We start from the raw sequence: 17,345 nt of genomic DNA, 5'->3' as shown, positions 1-17,345 counted from the left end.
AGGGACCAAATTTTTACTATACCCCCCCAAGGACCAAATTTCCCCAATTTTCACTATACCCCCCAAAGGACCACATTTCAGCAATTTTTACAATACCCCCCCAAAGGACCAAATTTCCACAATAGCCCCCCAAAGTACCAAATTTCACCAATTTTCACAATACCCCCAAAGGACCAAATTTCACCAATTTTAACAATACCCCCCAAAGGACCAAATTTCACAATACCCCAAAAGGACCAAATTTCACCAATTTTCACAATACCCTCCCCCAAAGGACCACATTTCTCCAATTTTCACAATACCCCGTAAATGGACCAAATTTCACCAATTTTCACAATACCCCCCCAAAGGACCAAATTTCAGCAATTTTAACAATACCCCACCAAAGGACCAAATTTCAGCAATTTTAACAATACCCCCTCCAAAAGACCACATTTCAGCAATTTTTACAGAACCCACCCAAAGGACCACATTTAACCTATTTTCACAATACCCCCTCCCAAAGGACCAAATTTCACGAATTTTCACAATATCCCCCCAAAGGACCACATTTCACCAAATTTCACAATACCGCCCAAAGAACCACATTTCACCAATTTTCACAATACCCCCCAAAGGACCACATTTCAACAATTTTTACTATATCCCCCCAAAGGACCAAATTTCAACAATTTTCACAATACTCCACCAAGGGACCAAAATTCACCAATTTTCACTATACCCCCCCAAGGGACCAAATTTCACCAATTTTCACAATACTCCCCAAAGGACCAAATTTCACCAATTTTCACAATACCGCCCCCAAAGGACCACATATCAACAATTTTTACAATATCCCCCCAAAGGACCAAATTTCAACAATTTTCACAATACCACCCCAAAGGACCACATTTCACCAAATTTCACAATACCCCCCCAAAGGACCACATTTCACCAATTTTTACAATACCCCCCCAAAGGACCACATTTCACCAATTTTCACAATACCCCCCCAAAGGACCACATTTCAACAAATTTCACAATACCTCCCGAAAGGACCACATTTCACCAATTTTTACAATACCCCCCACCCCAAAGGACCAAATTTCACAAATTTTCACAATACCCCCCAAGGGACCAAATTTCACCAATTTTCACAATACCCCCCAAAGGACCAAATTTCACAAATTTTCACAATACCCCCCAAAGGACCAAATTTCAGCAATTTTTACAATACCCCCCAAAGGACCACATTTAACCAATTTTCACAATACCCCCTCCCAAATGACCAATTTTCACAATACTCCCCCAAAGGACCACATTTCACCAATTTTCACAATACCCCCCCAAAGGACCAAATTTCACCAATTTTCACAATACCCCCCAAAGGACCAAATTTCACCAATTTTCACAATACCTCCCCCAAAGGACCACATTTCAACAATTTTTACAATATCCCCCCAAAGGACCAAATTTCACCAATTTTCACAATACTCCCCCAAAGGACCAAATTTCACCAAGTTTCACAATACCCCCCCAAAGGACCACATTTCACCAATTTTCACAATACACCCCAAAGAACCAAATTTCACCAATTTTCACAATACCCCCCAAAGGACCAAATTTCACCAATTTTCACAATACTGCCCCCAAAGGACCACATTTCAACAATTTTTACAATATCCCCCCAAGGGACCAAATTTTACCAATTTTCACTATACCCCCCCAAGGGACCAAATTTCACCAATTTTCACAATACCGCCCCCAAATGACCAAATTTCAACAATTTTCACAATACTCCCCCAAAGGACCAAATTTCACCAAGTTTCACAATACCCCCCCAAAGGACCACATTTCACCAATTTTCACAATACCCCCCCAAAGCACCAAATTTCACCAATTTTCACAATACCGCCCCCAAAGGACCACATTTCAACAATTTTTACAATATCCCCCCATGGGACCAAATTTCACCAATTTTCACTATACCCCCCCAAAGGACCAAATTTCACCAATTTTCATAATACCCCCAAAGGACCAAATTTCAGCAATTTTCACAATACCCCCCTCCCCCCAAAGGACCACATTTCAGCAATTTTCACAATACCCCCGCAAGGGACCAAATTTCCCCAATTTTCACAATACACCCCCAAGGGACATAATTTCAGCAATTTTCACTATACCCCCCCAAAGGACCAAATTTCACAAATTTTCATAATACCCCCCAAAGGACCAAATTTCACCAATTTTCACAATACCCCCCAATGGACCAAATTTCACCAATTTTTACAATACCCGCCCCAAAGGACCACAATTTACCAATTTTTACAGTACCCCCAAAGGACCAAATTTCACCAATTTTTACAGTACCCCCAAAGGACCAAATTTCAGCAATTTTCACTATACCTCCCCAAGGGACCAAATTTCACCAATTTTCACAATACCCCCCCAAAGGACCAAATTTCACCAATTTTCACAATACCGCCCCCAAAGGACCACATTTCAACAATTTTTACAATATCCCCCCAAAGGACCAAATTTCAACAATTTTCACAATACCCCCCCAAAGGACCACATTTAACTAAATTTCACAATACCCCCCCAAAGGACCACATTTCAACAATTTTTACAATACCCCCCAAAGGACCACATTTCAGCAATTTTTACAATACCCCCCAAAGGACCAAATTTCCACAATAGCCCCCCAAAGTACCAAATTTCATTAATTTTCACAATACCCCAAAAGGACCAAATTTCACCAATTTTCACAATACCCCAAAAGGACCAAATTTCACCAATTTTCACAATAACCCCCCAAAGGACCAAATTTCAGCAATTTTAACAATACCCCCTCCAAAAGACCACATTTCAGTAATTTTTACAGAACCCACCCAAAGGACCACATTTAACCTATTTTCACAATACCCCCTCCCAAAGGACCAAATTTCACGAATTTTCACAATACCCCCCCAAAGGACCACATTTCACCAAATTTCACAATACCACCCAAAGGACCAAATTTCACCAATTCTCACAATACCGCCCCCAAAGGACCACATTTCAACAATTTTTACAATATCCCCCCAAAGGACCAAATTTCAACAATTTTCACAATACCCCCCAAGGAACCAAATTTCACCAATTTTCACAATACCCCCCCAAAGGACCAAATTTCACCAATTTTCACAATACCACCCAAAGGACCAAATTTCACCAATTCTCACAATACCGCCCCCAAAGGACCACATTTCAACAATTTTTACAATATCCCCCCAAAGGACCAAATTTCAACAATTTTCACAATACCCCCCAAGGGACCAAATTTCACCAATTTTCACAATACCCTTCAAGGGACCAATTTTCACCAATTTTCACAATACCCCCCAAAGGACCACATTTCACCAATTTTTACAATACCCCCCCAAAGGACCACATTTCACCAATTTTCACAATACCCCCCGAAAGGACCACATTTCACCAATTTTTACAATACCCCCCCAAAGGACCAAATTTCACAAATTTTCACAATACCTCCCCAAAGGACCAAATTTCCCCTATTTTCACAATACCCCCCAAGGGACCAAATTTCACCAATCTTCACAATACCCCCCAAAGGACCAAATTTCAGCAATTTTCACAATACCCCCCAAAGGACCAAATTTCAGCAATTTTCACAATACCCCCTCAAAGGACCACATTTCACCAATTTTCACTATACCCCCCCAAGGGACCAAATTTCTCCAATTTTCACAATACCCCCCAAAGGACCAAATTTCACCAATTTTCACAATACCGCCCCCAAAGGACCACATTTCAACAATTTTGACAATATCCCCCCAAAGGACCAAATTTCACTAATTTTCCCAATACCCCCCCAAAGGACCACATTTTACCAATTTTCACAATACCCCCCCAAAGGACCACATTTCACCAATTTTCACTATACCCCCCCAAAGGACCAAATTTCACCAATTTTCACAATACCCCCCCAAAGGACCAAATTTCACCAATTTTCACTATACCCCCCCAAAGGACCAAATTTCAGCAATTTTCACAATACCCCCCAAAGGACCAAATTTCAACAATTTTTACAATTTCCCCCCAAGGGACCAAATTTCACCAATTTTCACTATACCCCGCCAAGGGACCAAATTTCACCAATTTTCACAATACCGCCCCCAAATGACCAAATTTTACCAATTTACACAATACCCACCAAAGGACCAAATTTTACCAATTTTTACAATACCCGCCCCAAAGGACCACAATTCACCAATTTTCACAATCCTCCCCCCCCAAAGGACCAAATTTCACCAATTTTCCCTATACCCCCCCAAAGGACCAAATTTCAGCAATTTTTACAATACCCCCCAAAGGACCACATTTAGCCAATTTTCACAATACCCCCCTCCCAAATGACCAATTTTCACAATACTCCCCCAAAGGACCAAATTTCACCAAGTTTCACAATACCCCCCAAAGGACCACATTTCACAAATTTTGACAATATCGCCCAAAAAAACCAAATTTCAACAATTTTCACAATACCCCCCCCAAAGGACCACATTTCACCAATTTTCACTATACCCCCCAAGGGACCAAATTTCACCAATTTTCACAATACCCCCCAAAGGACCAAATTTCACCAATTTTCACAATACCGCCCCCTAAAGGACCACATTTCAACAATTTTTACAATATCCCTCCAAAGGACCAAATTTCAACAATTATCACAATACCCCCCCAAAGGACCAAATTTCACCAATTTTCACAATACCCCCCAAGGGACCAAATTTCACCAATTTTCACTATACCCCCCAAAGGACCAAATTTCACCAATTTTCACAATACCCACCCCAAAGGACCACATTTCACCAATTTTCACTATACCCCCGCAAAGGACCAAATTTCGCCAATTTTCACAATAACCCCCAAAGCACTAAATTTCACCAATTTTCACAATACCCCCCCAAAGGACCAAATTTCACCTATTTTCACAATACCCCCCAAGGGACCAAATTTCCACTATACCCCCCCCAAGGACCAAATTTCCCCAATTTTCACTATACCCCCCAAAGGACCACATTTAAGCAATTTTTACAATACCCCCCCAAAGGACCAAATTTCCACAATAGCCCCCCAAAGTACCAAATTTCACCAATTTTCACAATACCCCCAAAGGACCAAATTTCACCAATTTTAACAATACCCCCCAAAGGACCAAATTTCACCAATTTTCACAATACCCCAAAAGGACCAAATTTCACCAATTTTCACAATACCCTCCCCCAAAGGACCACATTTCTCCAATTTTCACAATACCCCCTAAATGGACCACATTTCACGAATTTTCACAATACCCCGCCAAAGGACCACATTTCACCAAATTTCACAATACCCCCCAAAGAACCACATTTCACCAATTTTCACAATACCCCCCAAAGGACCACATTTCAACAAATTTCACAATACTCCACCAAGGGACCAAAATTCACCAATTTTCACTATACCCCCCAAGGGACCAAATTTCACCAATTTTCACAATACCCCCCCAAAGGACCAAATTTCACCAATTTTCACAATACCGCCCCCAAAGGACCACATTTCAACAATTTTTACAATATCCCCCCAAAGGACCAAATTTCAACAATTTTCACAATACCACCCCAAAGGACCACATTTCACCAAATTTCACAATACCCCCCCAAAGGACCACATTTCACCAATTTTTACAATACCCCCCCAAAGGACCACATTTCACCAATTTTCACAATACCCCCCCAAGGGACCACATTTCAACAAATTTCACAATACCTCCCGAAAGGACCACATTTCACCAATTTTTACAATACCCCCCACCCCAAAGGACCAAATTTCACAAATTTTCACAATACCTCCCCAAAGGACCAAATTTCCCCTATTTTCACAATACCCCCCAAGGGACCAAATTTCACCAATTTTCACAATACCCCCTCCCAAATGACCAATTTTCACAATACCCCCCCAAAGGACCACATTTCACCAATTTTCACAATACCCCCCCAAGGGACCAAATTTCAGCAATTTTCACTATACCCCCAAAGGACCAAATTTCACAAATTTTCACAATACCCCCCCAAAGGACCAAATTTCAGCAATTTTTACAATACCCCCCAAAGGACCACATTTAACCAATTTTCACAATACCCCCTCCCAAATGACCAATTTTCACAATACCCCCCCAAAGGACCACATTTCACCAATTTTCACAATACCCCCCCAAAGGACCAAATTTCACCAATTTTCACAATACCCCCCAAAGGACCAAATTTCACCAATTTTCACAATACCGCCCCCAAAGGACCACATTTCAACAATTTTTACAATATCCCCCCAAGGGACCAAATTTCACCAATTTTCACTATACCCCCCCAAGGGAGCAAATTTTACCAATTTTCACAATACCGCCCCCAAATGACCAAATTTCAACAATTTTCACAATACTTCCCCAAAGGACCAAATTTCACCAAGTTTCACAATACCCCCCCAAAGGACCACATTTCACCAATTTTCACAATATCCCCCCAAAGCACCAAATTTCACCAATTTTCACAATACCCCCAAAGGACCAAATTTCACCAATTTTCACAATACCGCCCCCAAAGGACCACATTTCAACAATTTTTACAATATCCCCCCAAGGGACCAAATTTCACCAATTTTCACTATACCCCCCCAAAGGACCAAATTTCACCAATTTTCATAATACCCCCCAAAGGACCAAATTTCAGCAATTTTCACAATACTCCCCTCCCCCCAAAGGACCACATTTCAGCAATTTTCACAATACCCCCGCAAGGGACCAAATTTCCCCAATTTTCACAATACACCCCCAAGGGACTAAATTTCAGCAATTTTCACTATACCCCCCAAAGGACCAAATTTCACAAATTTTCATAATACCCCCCCAAAGGACCAAATTTCACCAATTTTCACAATACCCCCCAAAGGACCAAATTTCACCAATTTTTACAATACCCGCCCCAAAGGACCACAATTTACCAATTTTTACAGTACCCCCAAAGGACCAAATTTCACCAATTTTTACAGTACCCCCAAAGGACCAAATTCCAGCAATTTTCACTATACCCCCCCAAAGGACCAAATTTCACCAATTTTCACAACACCGCCCCCAAAGGACCACATTTCAACAATTTTTACAATATCCCCCCAAAGGACCAAATTTCAACAATTTTCACAATACCCCCCAAGGGACCAAATTTCACCAATTTTCACAATACCCCCCAAGGGACCAAATTTCACCAATTTTCACAATACCCCCCCAAAGGACCAAATTTCACCAATTTTCACAACACCGCCCCCAAAGGACCACATTTCAACAATTTTTACAATATCCCCCCAAAGGACCAAATTTCAACAATTTTCACAATACCCCCCAAGGGACCAAATTTCACCAATTTTCACAATACCCCCCAAGGGACCAAATTTCACCAATTTTCACAGTACCCCCCCCCCCAAAGGACCAAATTTCAGCAATTTTCACTATACCCCCCCAAGGGACCAAATGTCACCAATTTTCACAATACCCCCCCAAAGGACCAAATTTCACCAATTTTCACAATACCCCCCCAAAGGACCAAATTTCAGCAATTTTCACAATACCCCCCAAAGGACCAAATTTCAACAATATTTACAATTTCCCCCCAAGGGACCAAATTTCACCAATTTTCACTATACCCCCCAAGGGACCAAATTTCACCAATTTTCACAATACCGCCCCCAAATGACCAAATTTTATCAATTTACACAATACCCACCAAAGGACCAAATTTAACCAATTTTTACAATACCCGCCCCAAAGGACCACAATTCACCAATTTTCACAATCCTCCCCCCCCAAAGGACCAAATTTCACCAATTTTCCCTATACCCCCCCAAAGGACCAAATTTCAGCAATTTTTACAATACCCCCCAAAGGACCACATTTAGCCAATTTTCACAATACCCTCTCTCAAATGACCAATTTTCACAATACTCCCCCAAAGGACCAAATTTCACCAAGTTTCACAATACCCCCCAAAGGACCACATTTAACAAATTTTGACAATATCGCCCCAAAGAACCAAATTTCAACAATTTTCACAATACCCCCCCAAAGGACCACATTTCACCAATTTTCACAATACCCCCCCAAAGGACCAAATTTCACCAATTTTCACAATACCCCCCAAAGGACCAAATTTCACCAATTTTCACAATACCGCCCCAAAGGACCACATTTCAACAATTTTTACAATATCCCCCCAAGGGACCAAATTTCACCAATTTTCACTATACCCCCCCAAGGGAGCAAATTTCACCAATTTTCACAATACCGCCCCCAAATGACCAAATTTCAACAATTTTCACAATACTTCCCCAAAGGACCAAATTTCACCAAGTTTCACAATACCCCCCCAAAGGACCACATTTCACCAATTTTCACAATATCCCCCCAAAGCACCAAATTTCACCAATTTTCACAATACCCCCAAAGGACCAAATTTCACCAATTTTCACAATACCGCCCCAAAGGACCACATTTCAACAATTTTTACAATATCCCCCCAAGGGACCAAATTTCACCAATTTTCACTATACCCCCCCAAAGGACCAAATTTCACCAATTTTCATAATACCCCCCAAAGGACCAAATTTCAGCAATTTTCACAATACCCCCCTCCCCCCAAAGGACCACATTTCAGCAATTTTCACAATACCCCCGCAAGGGACCAAATTTCCCCAATTTTCACAATACACCCCCAAGGGACTAAATTTCAGCAATTTTCACTATACCCCCCAAAGACAAATTTCACAAATTTTCATAATACCCCCCCAAAGGACCAAATTTCACCAATTTTCACAATACCCCCCAAAGGACCAAATTTCACCAATTTTTACAATACCCGCCCCAAAGGACCACAATTTACCAATTTTTACAGTACCCCCAAAGGACCAAATTTCACCAATTTTTACAGTACCCCCAAAGGACCAAATTTCAGCAATTTTCACTATACCCCCCCAAAGGACCAAATTTCACCAATTTTCACAACACCGCCCCCAAAGGACCACATTTCAACAATTTTTACAATATCCCCCCAAAGGACCAAATTTCAACAATTTTCACAATACCCCCCAAGGGACCAAATTTCACCAATTTTCACAATACCCCCCAAGGGACCAAATTTCACCAATTTTCACAATACCCCCCCAAAGGACCAAATTTCACCAATTTTCACAACACCGCCCCCAAAGGACCACATTTTAACAATTTTTACAATATCCCCCCAAAGGACCAAATTTCAAATATTTTCACAATACCCCCCAAGGGACCAAATTTCACCAATTTTCACAATACCCCCAAGGGACCAAATTTCACCAATTTTCACAGTACCCCCCCCCCAAAGGACCAAATTTCAGCAATTTTCACTATACCCCCCCAAGGGACCAAATGTCACCAATTTTCACAATACCCCCCCAAAGGACCAAATTTCACAAATTTTCACAATACCTCCCCAAAGGACCAAATTTCCCCTATTTTCACAATACCCCCCATGGGACCAAATTTAACCAATTTCACAATACCCCCCAAAGGACCAAATTTCACCAATTTTCACAATACCCCCCCAAAGGACCAAATTTCACCAATTTTCACAATACCGCCCCCAAAGGACAACATTTCAACAATTTTTACAATATCCCCCCAAAGGACCAAATTTCAACAATTTTCACAATACCACCCCAAAGGACCACATTTCACCAAATTTCACAATACCCCCCCCAAAGGACTAAATTTCACCAATTTTCACAATACCCCCCCAAAGGACCACATTTCACCAATTTTTCCAATACCCCCCCAAAGGACCAAATTTCACAAATTTTCACAATACCTCCCCAAAGGACCAAATTTCCCCTATTTTCACAATACCCCCCATGGGACCAAATTTCACCAATTTTCACAATACCCCCCAAAGGACCAAATTTCAGCAATTTTTACAATACCCCCCAAAGGACCACATTTAACCAATTTTCACAATACCCCCTCCCAAATGACCAATTTTCACAATACCCCCCCAAAGGACCACATTTCACCAATTTTCACAATACCCCCCCAAAGGACCAAATTTCACCAATTTTCACAATACCCCCCAAAAGACCAAATTTCACCAATTTTCACAATACCGCCCCCAAAGGACCACATTTCAACAATTTTTACAATATCCCCCCAAAGGACCAAATTTCAAAAATTTTCACAATACCCCCCAAGGGACCAAATTTCACCAATTTTCACAATACCCCAAGGAACCAAATTTCACCAATTTTCACAGTACCCCCCCCCAAAGGACCAAATTTCAGCAATTTTTACAATACCCCCCAAAGGACCACATTTAACCAATTTTCACAATACCCCCTCCCAAATGACCAATTTTCACAATACCCCCCCAAAGGACCACATTTCACCAATTTTCACAATACCCCCCCAAAGGACCAAATTTCACCAATTTTCACAATACCCCCCAAAAGACCAAATTTCACCAATTTTCACAATACCGCCCCCAAAGGACCACATTTCAACAATTTTTACAATATCCCCCCAAAGGACCAAATTTCAACAATTTTCACAATACCCCCCAAGGGACCAAATTTCACCAATTTTCACAATACCCCAAGGAACCAAATTTCACCAATTTTCACAGTACCCCCCCCCCCAAAGGACCAAATTTCAGCAATTTTCACTGTACCCCCCCAAGGGACCAAATGTCACCAATTTTCACAATACCCCCCCAAAGGACTAAATTTCACCAATTTTCACAATACCCCCCCAAAGGACCAAATTTCAGCAATTTTCACAATACCCCCCAAAGGACCAAATTTCAACAATTTTTACAATTTCCCCCCAAGGGACCAAATTTCACCAATTTTCACTATACCCCCCCAAGGGACCAAATTTCACCAATTTTCACAATACCGCCCCCAAATGACCAAATTTTACCAATTTACACAATACCCACCAAAGGACCAAATTTCACCAATTTTTACAATACCCGCCCCAAAGGACCACATTTCACCAATTTTCACAATACCCCCCCAAAGGACCAAATTTCACCAATTTTCACAATACCCCCCAAAAGACCAAATTTCACCAATTTTCACAATACCGCCCCCAAAGGACCACATTTCAACAATTTTTACAATATCCCCCCAAAGGACCAAATTTCAACAATTTTCACAATACCCCCCAAGGGACCAAATTTCACCAATTTTCACAATACCCCAAGGAACCAAATTTCACCAATTTTCACAGTACCCCCCCCCCAAAGGACCAAATTTCAGCAATTTTCACTGTACCCCCCCAAGGGACCAAATGTCACCAATTTTCACAATACCCCCCCAAAGGACTAAATTTCACCAATTTTCACAATACCCCCCAAAGGACCAAATTTCAGCAATTTTCACAATACCCCCCAAAGGACCAAATTTCAACAATTTTTACAATTTCCCCCCAAGGGACCAAATTTCACCAATTTTCACTATACCCCCCCAAGGGACCAAATTTCACCAATTTTCACAATACCGCCCCCAAATGACCAAATTTTACCAATTTACACAATACCCACCAAAGGACCAAATTTCACCAATTTTTACAATACCCGCCCCAAAGGACCACAATTCACCAATTTTCACAATCCTCCCACCCCAAAGAACCAAATTTCACCAATTTTCCCTATACCCCCCCCAAAGGACCAAATTTCAGCAATTTTTACAATACCCCCCAAAGGACCACATTTAGCCAATTTTCACAATACCCCCTCCCAAATGATAAATTTTCACAATACTCCCCCAAAGGACCAAATTTCACCAAGTTTCACAATACCCCCCAAAGGACCACATTTCACAAATTTTGACAATATCGCCCGAAGGACCAAATTTCAACAATTTTCACAATACCCCCCCAAAGGACCACATTTCACCAATTTTCACTATACCCCCCCAAGGGACCAAATTTCACCAATTTTCACAATACCCCCCAAAGGACCAAATTTCACCAATTTTCACAATACCGCCCCCTAAAGGACCACATTTCAACAATTTTTACAATATCCCTCCAAAGGACCAAATTTCAACAATTTTCACTATACCCCCCCCAAAGGACTAAATTTCACCAATTTTCACTATACCCCCCAAAGGACCAAATTTCACCAATTTTCACAATACCCCCCCAAAGGACCAAATTTCACCAATTTTCACAATACCGCCCCCAAAGGACCACATTTCACCAAATTTTACAATACCCCCCCAAAGGACTAAATTTCACCAATTTTCACAATACCCCCCCAAAGGACCACATTTCACCAATTTTTACAATACCCCCCCAAAGGACCAAATTTCACAAATTTTCACAATACCTCCCCAAAGGACCAAATTTCCCCTATTTTCACAATACCCCCCATGGGACCAAATTTCACCAATTTTCACAATACCCCCCAAAGGACCAAATTTCAGCAATTTTCACAATACCAACAAAGGACCAAATTTCAGCAATTTTTACAATACCCCCCAAAGGACCACATTTAACCAATTTTCACAATACCCCCTCCCAAATGACCAATTTTCACAATACCCCCCCAAAGGACCACATTTCACCAATTTTCACAATACCCCCCCAAAGGACCAAATTTCACCAATTTTCACAATACCGCCCCCAAAGGACCACATTTCAACAATTTTTACAATATCCCCCCAAAGGACCAAATTTCAACAATTTTCACAATATCCCCCAAAGGACCAAATTTCAACAATTTTCACAATACCCCCCAAGGGACCAAATTTCACCAATTTTCACAATACCCCCAAGGAACCAAATTTCACCAATTTTCACAGTACCCCCCCCCCAAAGGACCAAATATCAGCAATTTTCACTATACCCCCCCAAGGGACCAAATGTCACCAATTTTCACAATACCCCCCCAAAGGACTAAATTTCACCAATTTTCACAATACCCCCCCAAAGGACCAAATTTCACCAATTTTCACAGTACCCCCCCCCCCCAAAGGACCAAATATCAGCAATTTTCACTATACCCCCCCAAGGGACCAAATGTCACCAATTTTCACAATACCCCCCCAAAGGACTAAATTTCACCAATTTTCACAATACCCCCCCAAAGGACCAAATTTCAGCAATTTTCACAATACCCCCCAAAGGACCAAATTTCAACAATTTTTACAATTTCCCCCCAAGGGACCAAATTTCACCAATTTTCACTATACCCCCCCAAGGGACCAAATTTCACCAATTTTCACAATACCGCCCCCAAATGACCAAATTTTACCAATTTACACAATACCCACCAAAGGACCAAATTTCACCAATTTTTACAATACCCGCCCCAAAGGACCACAATTCACCAATTTTCACAATCCTCCCACCCCAAAGAACCAAATTTCACCAATTTTCCCTATACCCCCCCAAAGGACCAAATTTCAGCAATTTTTACAATACCCCCCAAAGGACCACATTTAGCCAATTTTCACAATACCCCCTCCCAAATGATCAATTTTCACAATACTCCCCCAAAGGACCAAATTTCACCAAGTTTCACAATACCCCCCAAAGGACCACATTTCACAAATTTTGACAATATCGCCCCAAAGGACCAAATTTCAACAATTTTCACAATACCCCCCAAAGGACCACATTTTACCAATTTTCACTATACCCCCCCAAGGGACCAAATTTCACCAATTTTCACAATACCCCCCAAAGGACCAAATTTCACCAATTTTCACAATACCGCCCCCCTAAAGGACCACATTTCAACAATTTTTACAATATCCCTCCAAAGGACCAAATTTCAACAATTATCACAATACCCCCCCAAAGGACCAAATTTCACCAATTTTCACAATACCCCCCCCAAAGGACCACATTTTACCAATTTTCACAATACCCCCCAAAGGACCACATTTCACCAATTTTCACTATACTCCCCCCAAAGGACCAAATTTCACCAATTTTCACAATACCCACCCCAAAGGACCACATTTCACCAATTTTCACTATACCCCCGCAAAGGACCAAATGTCGCCAATTTTCACAATAACCCCCAAAGCACTAAATTTCACCAATTTTCACAATACCCCCCCAAAGGACCAAATTTCACCTATTTTCACAATACCCCCCAAGGGACCAAATTTTTACTATACCCCCCCAAGGACCAAATTTCCCCAATTTTCACTATACCCCCCAAAGGACCACATTTCAGCAATTTTTACAATACCCCCCCAAAGGACCAAATTTCCACAATAGCCCCCCAAAGTACCAAATTTCACCAATTTTCACAATACCCCCAAAGGACCAAATTTCACCAATTTTAACAATACCCCCCAAAGGACCAAATTTCACCAATTTTCACAATACCCCAAAAGGACCAAATTTCACCAATTTTCACAATACCCTCCCCCAAAGGACCACATTTCTCCAATTTTCACAATACCCCGTAAATGGACCAAATTTCACCAATTTTCACAATACCCCCCCAAAGGACCAAATTTCAGCAATTTTAACAATACCCCACCAAAGGACCAAATTTCAGCAATTTTAACAATACCCCCTCCAAAAGACCACATTTCAGCAATTTTTACAGAACCCACCCAAAGGACCACATTTAACCTATTTTCACAATACCCCCTCCCAAAGGACCAAATTTCACGAATTTTCACAATATCCCCCCAAAGGACCACATTTCACCAAATTTCACAATACCGCCCAAAGAACCACATTTCACCAATTTTCACAATACCCCCCAAAGGACCACATTTCAACAATTTTTACTATATCCCCCCAAAGGACCAAATTTCAACAATTTTCACAATACTCCACCAAGGGACCAAAATTCACCAATTTTCACTATAAATTTTCACTATACCCCCCCAAGGGACCAAATTTCACCAATTTTCACAATACTCCCCAAAGGACCAAATTTCACCAATTTTCACAATACCGCCCCCAAAGGACGACATATCAACAATTTTTACAATATCCCCCCAAAGGACCAAATTTCAACAATTTTCACAATACCACCCCAAAGGACCACATTTCACCAAATTTCACAATACCCCCCCAAAGGACCACATTTCACCAATTTTTACAATACCCCCCCAAAGGACCACATTTCACCAATTTTCACAATACCCCCCCAAAGGACCACATTTCAACAAATTTCACAATACCTCCCGAAAGGACCACATTTCACCAATTTTTACAATACCCCCCACCCCAAAGGACCAAATTTCACAAATTTTCACAATACCCCCCAAGGGACCAAATTTCACCAATTTTCACAATACCCCCCCAAAGGACCAAATTTCACAAATTTTCACAATACCCCCCAAAGGACCAAATTTCACCAATTTTCACAATACCGCCCCCAAAGGACCACATTTCAACAATTTTTACAATATCCCCCCAAAGGACCAAATTTCAACAATTTTCACAATACCCCCCCAAAGGACCACATTTAACTAAATTTCACAATACCCCCCCAAAGGACCACATTTCAACAATTTTTACAATACCCCCCCAAAGGACCACATTTCAGCAATTTTTACAATACCCCCCAAAGGACCAAATTTCCACAATAGCCCCCCAAAGTACCAAATTTCATTAATTTTCACAATACCCCAAAAGGACCAAATTTCACCAATTTTCACAATACCCCAAAAAGGACCAAATTTCACCAATTTTCACAATAACCCCCCAAAGGACCAAATTTCAGCAATTTTAACAATACCCCCTCCAAAAGACCACATTTCAGTAATTTTTACAGAACCCACCCAAAGGACCACATTTAACCTATTTTCACAATACCCCCTCCCAAAGGACCAAATTTCACGAATTTTCACAATACCCCCCCCAAAGGACCACATTTCACCAAATTTCACAATACCACCCAAAGGACCAAATTTCACCAATTCTCACAATACCGCCCCCAAAGGACCACATTTCAACAATTTTTACAATATCCCCCCAAAGGACCAAATTTCAACAATTTTCACAATACCCCCCAAGGAACCAAATTTCACCAATTTTCACAATACCCCCCCAAAGGACCAAATTTCACCAATTTTCACAATACCACCCAAAGGACCAAATTTCACCAATTCTCACAATACCGCCCCCAAAGGACCACATTTCAACAATTTTTACAATATCCCCCCAAAGGACCAAATTTCAACAATTTTCACAATACCCCCCAAGGGACCAAATTTCACCAATTTTCACAATACCCTTCAAGGGACCAATTTTCACCAATTTTCACAATACCCCCCAAAGGACCACATTTCACCAATTTTTACAATACCCCCCCAAAGGACCACATTTCACCAATTTTCACAATACCCCCCGAAAGGACCACATTTCACCAATTTTTACAATACCCCCCCAAAGGACCAAATTTCACAAATTTTCACAATACCTCCCCAAAGGACCAAATTTCCCCTATTTTCACAATACCCCCCAAGGGACCAAATTTCACCAATCTTCACAATACCCCCCAAAGGACCAAATTTCAGCAATTTTCACAATACCCCCCAAAGGACCAAATTTCAGCAATTTTCACAATACCCCCTCAAAGGACCACATTTCACCAATTTTCACTATACCCCCCCAAGGGACCAAATTTCTCCAATTTTCACAATACCCCCCAAAGGACCAAATTTCACCAATTTTCACAATACCGCCCCCAAAGGACCACATTTCAACAATTTTGACAATATCCCCCCAAAGGACCAAATTTCAACAATTATCACAATACCCCCCCAAAGGACCAAATTTCACTAATTTTCCCAATACCCCCCCCAAAGGACCACATTTTACCAATTTTCACAATACCCCCCCAAAGGACCACATTTCACCAATTTTCACTATACCCCCCCAAAGGACCAAATTTCACCAATTTTCACAATACCCACCCCAAAGGACCAAATTTCACCAATTTTCACTATACCCCCCGCAAAGGACCAAATTTCGCCAATTTTCACAATAACCCCCCAAAGCACTAAATTTCACCAATTTTCACAATACCCCCCCCAAAGGACCAAATTTCACCTATTTTCACAATACCCCCCAAGGGACCAAATTTCCACTATACCACCCCCAAGGACCAAATTTCCCCAATTTTCACTATACCCCCCAAAGGACCAAATTTCACCAATTTTAACAATACCCCCCAAAGGACCAAATTTCACCAATTTTCACAATACCTAAAAAGGACCAAATTTCACTAATTTTCACAATACCCTCCCCCAAAGGACCACATTTCTCA

Source organism: Mixophyes fleayi, chromosome 11 (genome assembly GCF_038048845.1).
Source record: "Mixophyes fleayi isolate aMixFle1 chromosome 11, aMixFle1.hap1, whole genome shotgun sequence".
NCBI classification, from domain to species: domain Eukaryota; kingdom Metazoa; phylum Chordata; class Amphibia; order Anura; family Limnodynastidae; genus Mixophyes; species Mixophyes fleayi.
Note: the sequence above shows the minus strand (reverse complement) of the source record.